At 42.2% G+C, this 15,815-nt stretch overlaps 1 long non-coding RNA gene across 2 annotated transcripts in view; it reads right to left on the bottom strand.

The window, feature by feature from the left end:
* LOC111854271 (uncharacterized) overlaps positions 1–15,815 on the bottom strand; it is a 49,285-nt gene that overhangs the window by 7,331 nt on the left and 26,139 nt on the right. The window contains exons 3-4 of one of the 2 annotated variants that reach the window (XR_011984993.1): positions 853–1,002; positions 163–329 (exon numbers count right to left, since the gene is read on the bottom strand). This is a non-coding gene — a long non-coding RNA (uncharacterized lncRNA). The remainder of the gene's footprint in view (positions 1–162; positions 330–852; positions 1,003–15,815) is intronic. The other variant, XR_011984994.1, reaches the window with a different exon arrangement.

The raw sequence follows: 15,815 nt of genomic DNA, 5'->3' as shown, positions 1-15,815 counted from the left end.
TGACTCACTCATGCTGTCCTCATCTGATGGCAAAAAGACTGCAGCAAAGCAAAGATGCAAGGAAACGAGAGGCACAACCCCAGGCAGGGCCAGGTTTCCACTGCCAGCACACAGAATCCTTATTCTGTGAGAGTGACCCTCACAATCAGCCAGAGTACTAACCTGGGTATTAATGATTTGTGCTTCTCTGCTGTAGATGGCAGATTAATCTGCCTCACCCTCATGTTGAGCTCTCCATTCCATGTATTTACACTGCAAACTGCATTATATCCCAGCTATCAAATGTCCACTTCAAATCCTGTAGTGCAAAGCAGGCTGAACGGGCTCACCTGTAGGGGGCAGCAAACACACCGAACACTGGGCGGCTGTAACAGTGACTGACTGGCCGTGGTTACCTCACGCCAGTGAAAATTCTGTGTCCATCTCGCCCTTCAGAAAAGCAACATTATTGGTTTCCAAGATGTGTACAATGATCTAGCACAGATCAGATGAATATAAATTTCATAAATTAACAGAAAAATATATTAACATAAAGATATAAACATTAATGTAAAATAGTCCATTCACAATGTAGTAACTAGGTTACGTGAGTATTTATTACGGGGGGGGGGGGGGTCACTAGGAGGACCTGAGCACTAGCCCACCCCCCCAGTTCGGTTGCCATGCATGCGTCAAAGGCTTTGAGCCCCCGCTAGTCAGAGAGTCTGCAAATTCCTGCTTCTTCCTTTGACTGAGCTTCAGAGCAGACACGCCCCCTCGTACCATATTGTGATTCTGGCACTGGCCATCTAAGGGCCCACATTGCGACATACCCCTGACTCATGCTTGTGAATCGCCCGCCCCCCCACCCACCTGCCCTCCCACGCCTCTCTCAGCGTCGCATAGCAGATTCCAGCTGAGGCAAATGAGGCTGCATCCCCAAGAATCTACTTTGCACGCTACAGAGCCCATAAGAGGCTGCTGGTCTTCAGATGTCTTTTGGTCCATTTGTGGCTCTTATATCTGAAAGGTCAGAATGGAAGGAGGACAGGAAGGAAGGCATTTTGAAATTAATATATGACGGTTATCTGCACTTGAAAGGGCTGCTTTATTCGAGGAACACATGCACAATGTATTCTGTGTAGATGGCTTAATCCCTGACTGGGCTTCAGCGATGACCTTGCAAGTCCTTGGGTGAATGAACCATGTTTTAAAAGGGGGAAAACATTTAATTTGGTGGAAACACTCATGACAACAGAAACTTATGAAATGTCAATCATCTAAACATCTGTGGGTCAAAAAGACAGATTTGATCTGTATCATCTTTCCCACAAAGAAGACGTTAGACATTTTCAGATTAAGGATTCATTTTTAACTTGCAGGTTACCAAAGCTGGTATAGGCAAAACACATCTGGTAATCTACTAACAATCTACTGGAGACCAGTGTTTCCCAATCCGGTCCTCAAGGACCTGCAGACAGTCTACGTTTTTGCTCCCTCCCAAAATGTGGGCTGTCTGTAGGTCCCTATGGACTGGGTTGGGAAACATTGCTGCCGACAATAGATTAAACATCGAGACACTTTTCTGTCTATAAATATAGGACTGTCTGGCATAGTAGCCTCCCTGTGAAACTGCAAATTAAATTGAATTAAATTACAAATAAAGGGCAATATAAATATTTTCATGATCCATTTTTACTATTTAACTAAAATTGAATTTATGCTTGGGGTGCTGAAGATAAGATGGCATATTTGTACTGTAATGAAGGTTTAGAAGAATATCAGATAGTGCCACTTTACAATAAGGCTACCCATATAAAGAGTTTATGAATGCTTTATAATCTGGTTATTAATTAGGTTGTAACACTTAAAAATTGTCTATTAATAATTTACAAACAAGTTACAAAACAAATAACACAGTTTTCTCTTTATTAATGAGTTACTACCATTTACAAGTGGTAAAAGGGAGCCTTATTGTAAAGTGGGACCCAGAAAAATAATAAATGAGTGCAGTTCATTCAGTCCATTGTATTCATTTTGGTGTTTAGCATCTCACAAATTCTGCATTGATTTTACTCCACATTTTTGGTGTAACTTCTACCAATTCCTTATGATTTTCTTTATATTCATACGCATCCATTGTTTTTATGTACATCACTAAAATCTCAGACTGTACTTTATAAATCCACATTACACATGGCACCTTTTATGACCTTTGTTTAATACGCTGTTATGTCAAGGTCTGACTAGACAGTCTAGACAAGAGTCTGTCAAATACAGTACTGCACTAAAATCTTAGGCTGCCGAGGAAAATCATGCTTAAATTATGTTTATGTTTGTGGAACACTACGATTATATGTCTGTAGGAATGTGCTAGCTTAGCCATTTTCAGCTACCATCCAATATATCCATGTATTTGTTAACTCTACCTCTAGCACACCTTCATTGGTTGATTAATAGCCAGAGGCTGACATTTCAGGTTCAGAGAGTATAAATCCAGACCAGATTTTGTTTCAACCAAACAGCTGAGTAAAATAAGGTCACAGTCACAGAGTATGTAACTGCTTGGTTGAAACAAAATCTTGGTCGAGAATTTCTGGACATCTGAAAATGTCTGCCTCTGTCAGTACCTCTGAAAGTTATTCAACTAATTAAGTGTGTGTGCATGGTTGGTATTCCTGGAGAGCAGATGGCACCAGGATGCACTATGGGAAGAAGGCAGTGTGATGGTCTGGGCAATGTTCAGCTGAGAAACCTTGGGTCCTGGCATTCATGTGGGTGCTACTCTGATATGTATGACCTATCTAAACACCGTTCATGGCACTGGTTTTCCCTGATGTCAATGGCCTCTTTCAGCAGGATAATGTGCCCTGCCATACTGCAAAAAATGTTCAGGAATGGTTTGGGAAACATAGTAAAGAGTTCAAGGTGTTGACTTGGTCTCCAATTTCCCCAGATCTCCAACTGATCGAGCATCTGTGACGTGCAAGTCCAAACTAGGGTGGCCGCACCTCTCAACTTACTGGATCTTCAGCTAATGTCTTGGAGCCAGACGCCACAAGACACCTTGTGGAGTCTTGTGGAGGTCTTGTGGAGTCCATGCCTTGATGGGTCAGAACTGTTTGGGCAGCACAAGGGGGACCTGCACAATATTAGGCAGGTAGTTTTAAGGTTTTGGTGGATTGGGTCAGCTAGTCAGCTCGGCGAGGGTCCTCTGTCAAGCCAGAAGCACACATCATGGAATAACATGGAAAGCCACAAATGCGTTCTGGTTCAATACGTTCCGACATAGTAATCCCTCTCCCTCCCCCCGGTCCATTTTGCAGTCCCTGTATATTGAAACCATTAAGCAGCTTCTGGAAACCCTGGGCATTCGTTGAGCTCAGGTACCCTGCAGAGTCCCACTTTACTTTATGTGCTATCTTAGGGCTTACTGTAAGATCCGCTTCTGCACTCAATAGCTGCAGTCCATTGCCTTCTGTAGTCTACATTTATATTTGCACCTAACTGAAACTCAAACACCTGATTAAAGGATCTCCCAGCCAGATTATAACTTCAATAAAACAATTTAGAGGTGAGGTAATTAATGGTATTAATGTACTCTGCAGATGTCAAGAAAAAAACCTTTTCCATTGTTGACATTTTGGCTGGAAGGATCTTCCTCTCTACTTCTGCTCTTTTATGTCTCAGTATTTAAAAACTCTAAACGTCAATACTTTCCTGTTGAAACTAATTTGTTCATGAGAACTGTGGGGAATCTGTGTACTGTGTTCAGTTCTGTCACCTAACACACAAGGAGTTCCCTTGAAACCGAATTTGAATGATATAATACCAAATAATTCTCTGATATAATATCAAATAAATCTCCTCTTTGACCAAAGAATGGGGCTGAGATGAAAAAAAATCACATTTTTCAAAGACAAATTATCAGACAATATATTTATGCAAGATTATGAAGAGAGCTAATAAAATTATTTCCTGTGGTAGGTAGCTCAGAATCAGGGCCTACTGTTTGGGTGCGAAACTACAACTGTTCTCTGTAGTTTCAAAATATTTACTGCAGGTCCAGCCATCAATGAATTTGGGTGATTATCTGATCCACAAAATCTGATGGGATAAACTTCTGGGATAGATTCTGATTGTAATGCCTGTATGACAACTAAAATGTTGATGAGATTTTTGCACATGACTATATTTTCTTACTCTTGTGATTTATTGTGTCTCAATTTTGTATAGTGTAATATTCAATTACATTGAACTGAATTCATTTTATTTGTATAGTGCATTCTCACAACATTACATTGTGTCAAAGCACTTTACAAATATCCCTGCCCAAAGCTCCCAGAGAGCAAGCCAGAGGTCAGTGTCTGGAAGCTAAAGTCATAATTATCACCATAGGCCATTTATGGGTTCAAACAAAGCATTTGTCCTTGTAGCTCATCACTGTTATACATCATGGTTTCAAGAAACAAAAGGAAACAAACAGACATGTAAACAGAAAATGCTCTGGTGTGTTCTTAGATATTATAGGGATGAAAAGGGGGTCCCTCGTCAGAGAGCGTTGCGTGCGATGCTTAGGCTGTAGTCCGTGATGCGCCTCTTCATAGTGATGTACTGCCATTGTGGAAGAAGCGTTCCCATTTTCAGACCAGTGACCCAAGTAATGAGCTGCTCTTTGGAGAACTTTGTGTCACCGTGGTGTCGATGGAGTGCCATGGATTCATTTCGATGTAACCTTTAAACAAAAGACCTTGTGTTTCTCTCTCGTGGTTCTGCTCCCTCTCACTGCAATGCAATGTGGGAGTCCCCCCTCCCGCCTTCCCCCCAACTCCTGTTTGAGTCAGAATCGATCAATACGTCACTAGGCAGAGACACTGATACCTTCCCTTTCATCTTAAAGCGAATAGAGTCGCACACATGGAGTTGCATGTATAGTGCTTCTGCAAGCCCATATCACGTCGGCCAAGGCCCTGCATTTTACGCAGTACAGTACATTCCCAGTCGTGCCTTTTAAAAGGGGAAAAAGAATGTCAAATAAATAAAATGAGACTTTGTGTCCTTTTGAGTGTCAACCACATGTCTGCGGAGCAGAATTCTTCCAAGGGGAATTTAACACCTTTCCTCTGAGTGATAACTCAGAGAAATTAATTAATTAGGCCTCTCTGCTGCCGTGTAATGGCTCTTGGGGCTAGTCATGTGATCGCCAATGTATAACCTACGGTTGTTATTGATTGCTCGCCACTGGCAGGAAGTGAGGCAATGAATCTTCCTGCTAGCAGGGCTGCACCAACTGATAAACAGCATCCCTGCACCGTCTTCATGGTTATGGGAAGAGCTTTCACCTATATGCCTTCATTGTTTTCCCTTCATTCCGAGTCACACCTTTCCAAATGAGATATATAACTGGGTGGTTCAACACTTGGTACTTTAGTTTACAATGATTCTCAAAGCGAGCTCAACAACTGAGCAATATGAAAGTCTTTAAAGCAAAGCCTCTTTACAGTGAGGGGCACGCCCACTGACCGGGGGAGGGGGATGATTGTCCAGATCAAAAGGGCCCTCCCACTTTGAAATATAATGAATAATTTGTCAAAAATCAACCTTTGTGAAAACTTTATATAGTATTTGTGAATCACGAACCAGCTTGTTATTTTTTTAAAAAACTTAAATTTCCTTGACATATTGGTTGAATCCAATTTTACAGTCCCTCCATATAATGCAGAAAGTGGTTGAATCCGCTCTTTTAGTGGTGTTTTGAAACACAATGCCTTACAAGGTGCTGGGGGGGGGGGCTGGGGGGGAGGGCGTTGGACATGATCTTGTCCCCAGGCACGAGTAAGACGCGTGGTAAAATTAATTTTCCTTTCACATGCACTGTGTGATGCGGCATGACAGCCTGGCACTTACACACCCATTTACGTGACACAGAAAGGAAACCAAAAAGATACCTCAGATTTCCAATAAGTGTTATGAGGGCTGTTAGTATCTCACGGTCGACGCCGTGGCGACTGCCACTTTAAAACCTTCTGGTTGTCACAACTTCTCAGCTCTCACAGACTTTGTATATAGTGTCCTGTATTTTGTTGCCTTCATACATACATCTCCTCTTTATCCTTGCCTTTTATACATTGTTCTTTGTTTCATATTGTACTATATTATTCTGCGTTATTTCTGTTTGGTATTTTTACGCTCTGTTTGCTGTTCACTTTTGCATGGTGAGAGGTATGTCCTTGCATAGTGAATTCCCTTGGAATGAATAGAGTACTATCTTTTATTTCTCATCTCATCTCATCTCATCTTATCTTATCTTATCTTGGAGTTTCTGGAAGGAACGCTGATCATACGCTGATCATTGTATGCTGATCATAAATTTCATTTTTGGTCAGTTCCCCTGTTAAGGGTGACTAGATTCGGACCCCTGGAACACAGGATCAGACCTGCCTTCTTTAGCTCAGTTCTCCACAGCTCTCGAAACCTTGTGGGCCCAAACCTCCACTTCAGCTTGATGCCACTATTCCCCCACCCTGCTGTCTGCAATGCTGAGCCGCGTATCAGCCGTTCTGTCCAAGGTGTTCATTTTAGGTCATTGCTTCAGTGACCAGCATCGTTAGTTGTTAGTTAGTTGATGGACGACCTCTGCAGCGAGTAACTGAATATGTCAACATCTCAATGCAATTCCCCCAGCTTCTGAAGCTGCCTTCTGATTGGGATATCTGAGGCCAGATTTATTGTGACAGGTTCAGACAAAACTCACTTTCAAATAATAAAACACAGCATTTACTGGATTATGCAAAAGTGCTTATGACCATAAAAAAAAGAAATAATAAATTGCAATAAATATAACAACTAATAATGAACTAGTCAGAGCTTTAAAAGTATTAATAATAAATAAAAATAAAAATTCATAGCAATACTTTTGTTGAGCCTCCAGAAGGACTGTTTTTTAACCTTTGTATGAATCCATCTGAAGTATTTATAAAAGAATATGGTTAATTACTAATGGAGTGACTCTTGGGTAATCTTTTCAGACTGATGTAATTGTTTAAGAGAACTCATGAGCAGGATTGTACTAAATGTTCCTAAACACTAAAAGGTCAGCCCTCTGCTTGTCTATGAGCAAAAATGTACACTTTAAATACATACATGGAATACAGGCCTTTTTGCAATGCCTCACATAAATAAAATGAGTGTTGGCAGTAAAGCCGTTAGCCACAGGGCCCCTGGCCTATGGACGTCTGCCAGCAAAGCTGAGGGATACCCTGCAGTCTCAGAGTCTAAATCCAGCCGGAAGACCTATTACTTTAGCCTAGCCTAAGGCTGCGGGTGTAACTGCAAGCTCATGGGAGTTACGCAAAGATGTTCTGAGGGCAAAACAAAAAGTTGGTTCTGAGAGATAACCAATCAGATCTTGGTCAACTGCAAGCTCATGGGAGTTACGCAAAGATGTTCTGAGGGCAAAACGAAAAGTTGGTTCTGAGAGATAACCAATCAGATCTTGGTCAGATGTCTGACCAACTAATCAGATGTCTTGGTCCCACCTCCTCTAGTTGCTTGGACCAGCCTCCTCTACAATCTGATTGGTTAACTCACTGAAACAATATTTTTTTCATTCTGCCCTCAGAGCATTTTTGTGTAAATGAAACTCCCAAGAGCTCACTGCACAGGCTGCTCTTTTGTCTTTGTTGGTCATGTATCAGCATCTGCAGGGTCATTGTTCAAACTGTAAGGCATCAGGGCGTAGCCCAGAGACCCGATCTGTCTGAGGACCACCATATTAAATTGTTCCTCTTTGATGATGCGATGATCGCAGCACTATGAAGGCTTTGGGAGGCGCTGTCCTGCAGCAGGACTGCTGTGATGTACAGGATTCTGAAACTGAGAGCCTGGCTGTTAAAACACCTGAGTTAAACGAATTATCCGGGACTGGTATTGATCTGTGTGTCCCTCTCCGCTTCACAAGCCCGCACGCCCTGGGATTTAGCAAACCACATGTGGAGCTGCCAGCGAGCAGGAGGTCGAGGCCTGGTCTGCAGCGATAGGCAGGACAGAGACATGACCCACAGACAGCATTCTGGCACGGCAGATGACAGCTTTCCGTGACCTGTGTGACATTATCATACCCGGGGGGGGGGGGGGGGCTGCACAGCCAGGAGACCCTGCACACGTAGAGATTGTTTTCCTTCTCTACCAAACTATGGAATGTTTTTCCCCCTTTCCTCCGTAGTCTTCTGACTTTTACGTATTATTTTTTATTATTGTTACCTGAATGTATTGTATTTCAGTGACACTTATTTGATTCTTTTTTAAGTGCTTTGGTATTTTGGGAAGGTTGCACTATATATATATATATATATATATATATATATATATATATATATACACACACATTAAAGAATCATGCATGATAAATAAAACAGCAACCTTTACTCAGATTTGAGTCTTTGCTCTTTAATTATGTTGTCCCCAGGAATAAACTTGGGTAACAGAATTAATGATAATAATCTGATTTCAGATATATAAATTGGCACCATGCAAAATAATTTCTCCACTGTGCTGGAGAGCAAGAATGCCTAATTAAACCAATTACTTGATGCTAGGTGATGCAACACCATTATGGGATTCCTGGATCTAGTTCTGGTGCTGCTGGTGTGTCGAGGTGACAGACGATTATGTGGAAGATGACAGGCTCTCTCATGGTGGGTACCACGGTGACACCTGTCACAGGTGAGGGGTGACACCTCCCTCTTTCCCAACACGAGGTGTCAGACAGTTCCCACTTCTGCCATGCCATCGTCTGATTCCTCTTTCTTCTCCGATCCCGACGGACTGGCACATTTCCATAAGTCGCGCTATGGTTCCTCACTCAGGAGTACTGGGACGTGCATTTTCCATATTAATCTGACCACGCTACTTTCATACTTAATTCATCTGAACAATCAGTAACACTTTACTTGAGGGGCACAAACAACTTAGTATCTCAATTACTACTCATGTACAAATCATGAACAAACATAGTAACTGCATGAAATGCATGAACCGTTATGATTGATTAATGATGAATGAACAGGGGAGCAGTACGTAACTAACACTTAGTTTCTGGTTAATTAATACATTAAGTAAGAGTGTACTATTCCTTTTTTTGTGCCGAATATTTGCCGGTACTCACTTCCTGTAAGCATCCATCCATCCATCCATCTATCCATTTTCCATTATATACAATATATGCTACTTTTTAAAAACTTTAGTTCATTAATGTCTTCCTCTCATCATAACCTTACATGAAGCTACTTAACAGCCTATTTGTTAAAACCAGGCAAATAAAGTGACAATTTATTTGAATTCTGTGTATATTTTGCCCACCTCCAAAATGACTGCTAAAGTACTCCAAAATTATATAAAGAATCAATAAAGCAGCATGACCGATATGAGAGAAATACGAAATGAATACAGCTTCTTCACCCAGTTTTTAGCGATAATGGCCTCAGCAGCCCTGTCATTGATTGCAGATGCAGAGAGAACCTTAATCCAGCCATTCAGTAGCTACAGAAACACTGCGGCATTCTCACCAGTGACTTTAGGCTTCATTTACAGTTGAAACGGCTCTATTTACACACTAAGTACTACACAATCCAATGGGGCCTGAGTTAAATCAATATGAGTTTCATTGAGTCCCTACAGACTGATCCATTTATCACAGTGGTTGGACGGTTAAAACCACACCCCCTTTGCTTCCCGCTTTGGTCAGAAACCTCAACAGGCCCCAGGCTTTTAGCGAAAATACAAAGAAACACAAAAAGTTACAGCCAGTAGCAAGGATTTGGTTTTGGAGCTACATATCCAGGGCCGGAAGTGAAGCTTACCCACGCACCTGAGGCGAGTAATTCAGACACAGGGCAAGTACGAAAAACTGAGCGCTAGCCCAGTAGCTAAACCACGAAATTGCATGCAGCAAAAACCCACATTACATTGTGTGTTCATCTCTCGGCACAGGCACACAGACCTGGGGAGATAACATGTGCATGTTCTTCTTGGCCAGTTTCAGTCTTGTTCAGTCTAGCCAATCAAATTTAAGGGCCTGATGAATCAGTATCCAGTATTAGATTCTGCATTTTCCAGAGCTAACAATTAGTGTTGACCCTGGCAAGCTAGATCAAACAGAAATAAAAAAAAAACTAGATTTAACGCATCACTTGATTCTCAAGCACCACCTCTTTTCTTGATGATTTTTTTCAGCTCTTTACTAGCCAGTTGGCTAATAGCAAATATTATATTCCTGCACATGTCTGTATGTCATGGAATAAGTTACCCTCCTCAAGACACAGCGTATCTCTGGCAGCAGAAGTTGCTGGTGATATACCTTTTTGACGGTGGCTGGTAGGTGCTTCTGCTCTCATCCTGTGCCGATCCGTTCTTTTACACTCTCCGACTTATCTGTGCCTCGCCGATATACACGATCGGGCAGCAAAGTACAGCTGTGGTCGATGGTTCTTCAGCATCTTGAAGGGGTTTGATGTCGAAGGATGTGGCTGTTTATGCTGTATATGTCAGGTCATGGAGATGGGAGCAGGGTTTTTCAGTGATTGTGTGTGTGTGCATGCGTGTGTGTGCATGCGTGTGTGTGTGCGTGTGTGCATGTGTGTGTGTGCGCGTGTGCCGTTACATGTGTGGAGCGAGTGCCATGCAGGTATACGTGTATCTGTTTGCTTGTGCAGCAATGTGAAACAGCTGAATTGCGATCATCTGTAAGTGTGAGTTTGAGACAGACAAATGAGTGAGAAGATGTCAGTCACACTACATTAGGACCGAGGGCATACCTATACATGTATGTCACAGGGGCACTGACCCCAGCTGGCCCCCTGAGTGCCCCCCTCCCCTGTCACTAGACTTGTAGTCAAGACCGCCTAAACCAAGACCAAGACACTACCAAGACCAGAGGGTATCGAGACCAAGACAAGACCAAGACTAAGTCCAAGACAGACCAAGACAGAGTCGAGACAAGACCAAGACCGAGACCGAAAAAAAAAGACTCCCTTAACTTTTGTGTGGTGTTGAGGACTGACATGACGGGTACTGACTGGTCCCAAAGTCATCTGACAAAACAGCTAACCCCTCCAACAACTGTCTAAAGAATGGGGAATATGTAACTGATTTCAATTGTACTTAATTTGTAGAAAGTAAGTAAGTAAGTAAAATTTATTTATAAAGCACATTTAAACACAGCTATTGCTGACCAAAGTGCTGTACATCAATGATAAAATAATAAAAAGTAAATAAAAGTAAATAATAATAATAAAATAATAATAATTGCATATTATAAGAAGCAGATCTTATCTAACAAAAATAGACACATTAGGATACCAGAAATAAGAGAATCACGGTTATAGAAAAGCCTGTGAATAGAGGTGAGTTTTTAATCTAGATTTAAAGATGGCAATAGAGGGGGCACATCTAATATCTGTGGGTAGCTGGTTCCAAAGGCGAGGAGCAGCCACAGCAAAGGCCCTATCACCCTTCTGCTTAAGACGTGACCGTGGCACATGTAAGAGTCCTGTGTTGGAGGACCTAAGAGACCGTGGGGCTGAATACGGCTGGAGGAGGTCAGTAATGTAAGCAGGGCCCTGCCCATTTAAAGCTTTAAAAACAATGAGTAAAACTTTAAATTGAATTCTAAAATGAATGGGGAGTTAGAAGAAATTGTAACATCAAATTGAAGACACACAATTATAAACTTGAAATTGCATCATGTCCCATTGTAGTAGTACTAGCCAAATGACACTGTATGATATCAACTTCCCTGAAATGGATTAGGCCTGTTAAGTCAACACAATGTGATATGCAGATGTTATTTGAAATCCAATGGTCACATTGGATTTATTTAGTCAACACCATTTTAAGTAAAATACTGTAATCAAACAATATAAAGACATGTGCACACGTCACATGAATCAAATGCAAACTGCAAATCAAATTGTGCATTAATAAAAATAAGGACAAGTTCTTAAAAGATTCTGACATCTTGATGTCTGCAGTGGCATGTGATTACAACACACTGCCAAGGATATCAAGCCTGTTGTTCAGTAGGGCAAGAACAATAGAACACAGACATTATGGACAAATAACAGATTGATAAACTAATACAGTTGGATAAAATACTAAAACAGAGAGAGAGAGAGAGAACAAGAGCATCACTGTTAATAGGCATATTTTCAGAGAGGAGGGAGAGAGAAAACTGTTCACATTTTAAAATAGTAGTTGATTGCACTTCAGGAAAACTAAAGATTGCAACATCTTATAGCCTGTGATGCTGGATCTAACGTTTAACTAGCGCTACACTTATTTTGCGCATATAACGCGTATTTTGATTGGATGAGCACCAATGTCTGAATCACAACAAAATGCATGTATATCATTAATTAGTTGCATTTGAAGGGCGCGAAAGGCGAAATAATAATAATGTTGCATTATCGAACGTTACGTTGTGTGTCATGGATACTTTCCGCTCCAAATCTCCCGACCACTATGTCGATCTGAGACAGCAAGACCAAGACAGTGAGACCAAGACAAGAACGAGGGATCCGAGACCAAGACAAGACCAAGACCAAAACCGTCGAGACTGTGACAAGACCATGACTACGTAAAAGTGGTCTCGAGACCAAAACCGGTCTCTAGACATCCAACTCTACCTGTCACTCACCGATTAGCTAATGATAAGGTTGGCCCCTCTGTATGATGATTGCCCTTCGTATGTTCCCCATCTTAAATCCTCGATTCGCCTTGGGTTGGAAGATGAAAGTGTAGAGGTATGGACAGCTAACGTCTCCCCCCACCCCTTCCCATCATAGTCCACTGAACCCTGAACAGTCCCTTAATCCTTGTGTCACTGTCATCTGAGAAAGTCAGGTTGTGTCACAGGCATATGAGAAAGTCTACAAAGTAATAGCCATCCACCTATCTGTCTCTCTCCCTGCCTGTCTTTCTGTCTGTCTCTGCCTGCCCGTTTATCTGTCTCATGCTTATCTGTCTATCTCTGTCTCTGCCTGTCTGTCTCTCTCTGCCTGTCTGTCTCTCTTTGTCTCTCTCCCTGTCCATCTCTGCCTGGCTGTCTATGTGTATGCAGGGCAAGAGGCCAGGCCAACTTGGGTCCTCACTGCCAGATTTGGCCCTGTGTTTCCACTCCACCTCCTGCTAAGCTGCATGCCAGCTTAGGGCTGACCCAAACCTCACAGAACTCTTCTGTCTAAGTGCGAACAAAAAAGAGAAATGCAGCTGAAATACACGGATACAGTGTGGGGGCAGGAGCACACATTTCCCTGTCCTCTTTCCCTGCCTTTTATATTTGTGCTTACTGTGCTTCTGCAGGTCTGACTGGCGCTAAATAGGTATTTATTCTCTTCTATCAGTAACAGTCCTTTCCTTATGTTACGAGAGGCCTGTATATTTCCTGGGTAATTACCTAGAATGCTTCTGTGGTACAATAAGGCACACAGATTTTATGCAATTAATGTAAAATATTCATGAAGCGCTGAGCTTCCTGCTGAGATTGTATTCACATTCTTGGTTTGTTAGAGCGCCTCTTGGCACCTTTCGTAAGCGAATAGGGTGGGTTGCGGCCCAGGTTAGGATTCTATGTCCATGATCGGAAGGTTGCTGGCTCAAATCCCTGGGCCAGCAGATTGATGTCGCACCCCTGATCAAGACCCTTGCAAGTTGTCTGGAGCCCACTGATCAGGGCATTCAGTATCTTAAGGACTACAGACACCAACTTGGGTCCTGCTGAAGTTTCCTTGAATGAGGCCATTTTCTTGAATAGCTCCAGTAAAACACCCAGATACATAAATATTTAAAATTGCAGCCTTGGTTGTGAGTATCACTATTCTAACTTCCCTGGACAAACCCCTTCCATTAAACTATGGTAAACAGAGGCCAGGACCTCTAAGGTTCATTTAACAGTCTGTCTTTCAGATAAATTCAGCTTTATTTCAGCCAACCCTAAAGCTTTTACACAGAAATGAGAAGTATCAGGTTTTACTTGCGTAAAATAATCTTATTAATATGTATAAAAAGGAAAAGAAAACAGACATTGCATTAAACATTAGGGGCATTTGTCAATTTAATAAAACTGCACCTCATAATTCAAGACAAATGCACTTTCAGAAAGTCAATTCTTACTTAATTGCAGATCATGAGAAAAGGGTTTACATTCCAGGAGAAAATTACTAAAATATCGTGATGATTTACAAGAGTGCCACAAGAGGGCAACAGGTTAAACACATCTCAGTTTCTTGCACAGAGAATAAACTCTTTCAACAGCATCACCTTCTGAGTGGTGTGGTTCTATCCAACGATACAGTGCCTAACAGTTTGCCTCCAACAGTGAGTAACACTCTTTATCACTACCCTGTATGCTGGTTTCAAGCGGAGATTTGTGTGTAGGGGCAGGGGCTGCATTTTATCTCTGCAAAATGCCTCTCTGTCCTTGGCAAGTCAAGGGTGGGACACCCCTTAAGGCTGGTTCATACATCTCCACACGTGTACTAGCAGACGTGTGCATGCACTCCGAATTTGAGTCTGCGCAGCTGTGTATGCGCAGCTCTGGACACACTGTGCACGATCCATTAGCTTGCGCCCACTTTAAATACAAACAAGGATGTCATTGACGAGCGTTGGGGTAGTTTGCAAACCCTACAGACTGTTCACAAGGTAATAAAACTGGTACATACATGAAACTGTGTGTGCATGTGTGTGCAGACTTGTCTCGAATTGAAAATCTCACGCCAGCCAGCTGCCCGAATTTGGCGACCCTGTGAGTCTCTGAATTTGTAAAACATAGACAAATTGACACAAACCTCACTGCTATGGTACATGTGCAGGGAATCTCAGAATAATAATTCCTTTTGTTATTATTAAAAAAATATATAAATACAACACATTGTGTGCATGTGTGAAGTATGTGGCTTGACCGCAGAACTACGAACGTTTTCGTGTACGCATTCGCAGAGTGGATACGCGAGTGTTGTGCTTGTGTAGAGAAGTATGAACCAGCTTTTATGATAAAGGCTGATGAGCTCCCTCAGAGCAGGAAATGCATGGAATCAAGGTCTGGATCAGCAAGTGGGACATGGCTGGCCGACAGGATAAATGTGTAGGCTGTACCCTAGGGCCAAATTCAGGGGCCCGGTTGGCTAAACAGCCAAGGCTCCCCAGAGATCTCCATCCTGCCCTGACTGGCTGAACTCACAGGAATCTGACAGGTGCCAAAAATTCATCTGAACTTTTACAGCAAATAACTACTGTTGCGTAAAGCCTTAACAAAAAGTTACTATGCTTTAGCTAATTGTATTAACAAAGCAGTTCAATAAGGATCAAAATATATACTATATGACCAAAAGTATGTGGGCACCAGCTTGACCAACATCTCATTCTGAAACTAAGGGTATTAATATGCAGTTGGCTGGCCTATTGCTGCTATAATGGCCTCTATTCGTCTTGGACGACTGTCTATCAGATGTTGGAACATTGCTGGTGGGACTCGCTGCCATTCAGGTTGGGTATTGATGTTGGGTGATCAGGTCCCTGTCTGTGAGCTCGTGTGACCCGACCACATCACGGCCGAACTTGCTCCCCCATGTTCTGACCTTCACAGTCACTTCACTTTCGGTTGACCAAGGTCGGCTCTAGCAGGGCAGGAATGTGGGAAATCGACTTGTTGGAAAGACGGCATCCTCTGATGATGCCAAGTGGAAAGTCAATAACATTTCCTTTAAGGCCACCCATTCAGCTGCTAATGTTTGTTGCAGGAGGCTGTGCTTAATTATACAGTATACTCATGTCAGCAA

This window comes from Paramormyrops kingsleyae, chromosome 23 (genome assembly GCF_048594095.1).
Source record: "Paramormyrops kingsleyae isolate MSU_618 chromosome 23, PKINGS_0.4, whole genome shotgun sequence".
Lineage (NCBI taxonomy): Eukaryota > Metazoa > Chordata > Actinopteri > Osteoglossiformes > Mormyridae > Paramormyrops > Paramormyrops kingsleyae.
The sequence above is the reverse complement of the archived record's forward strand: the minus strand, read 5'-3'. Positions and strand labels throughout refer to the sequence as shown.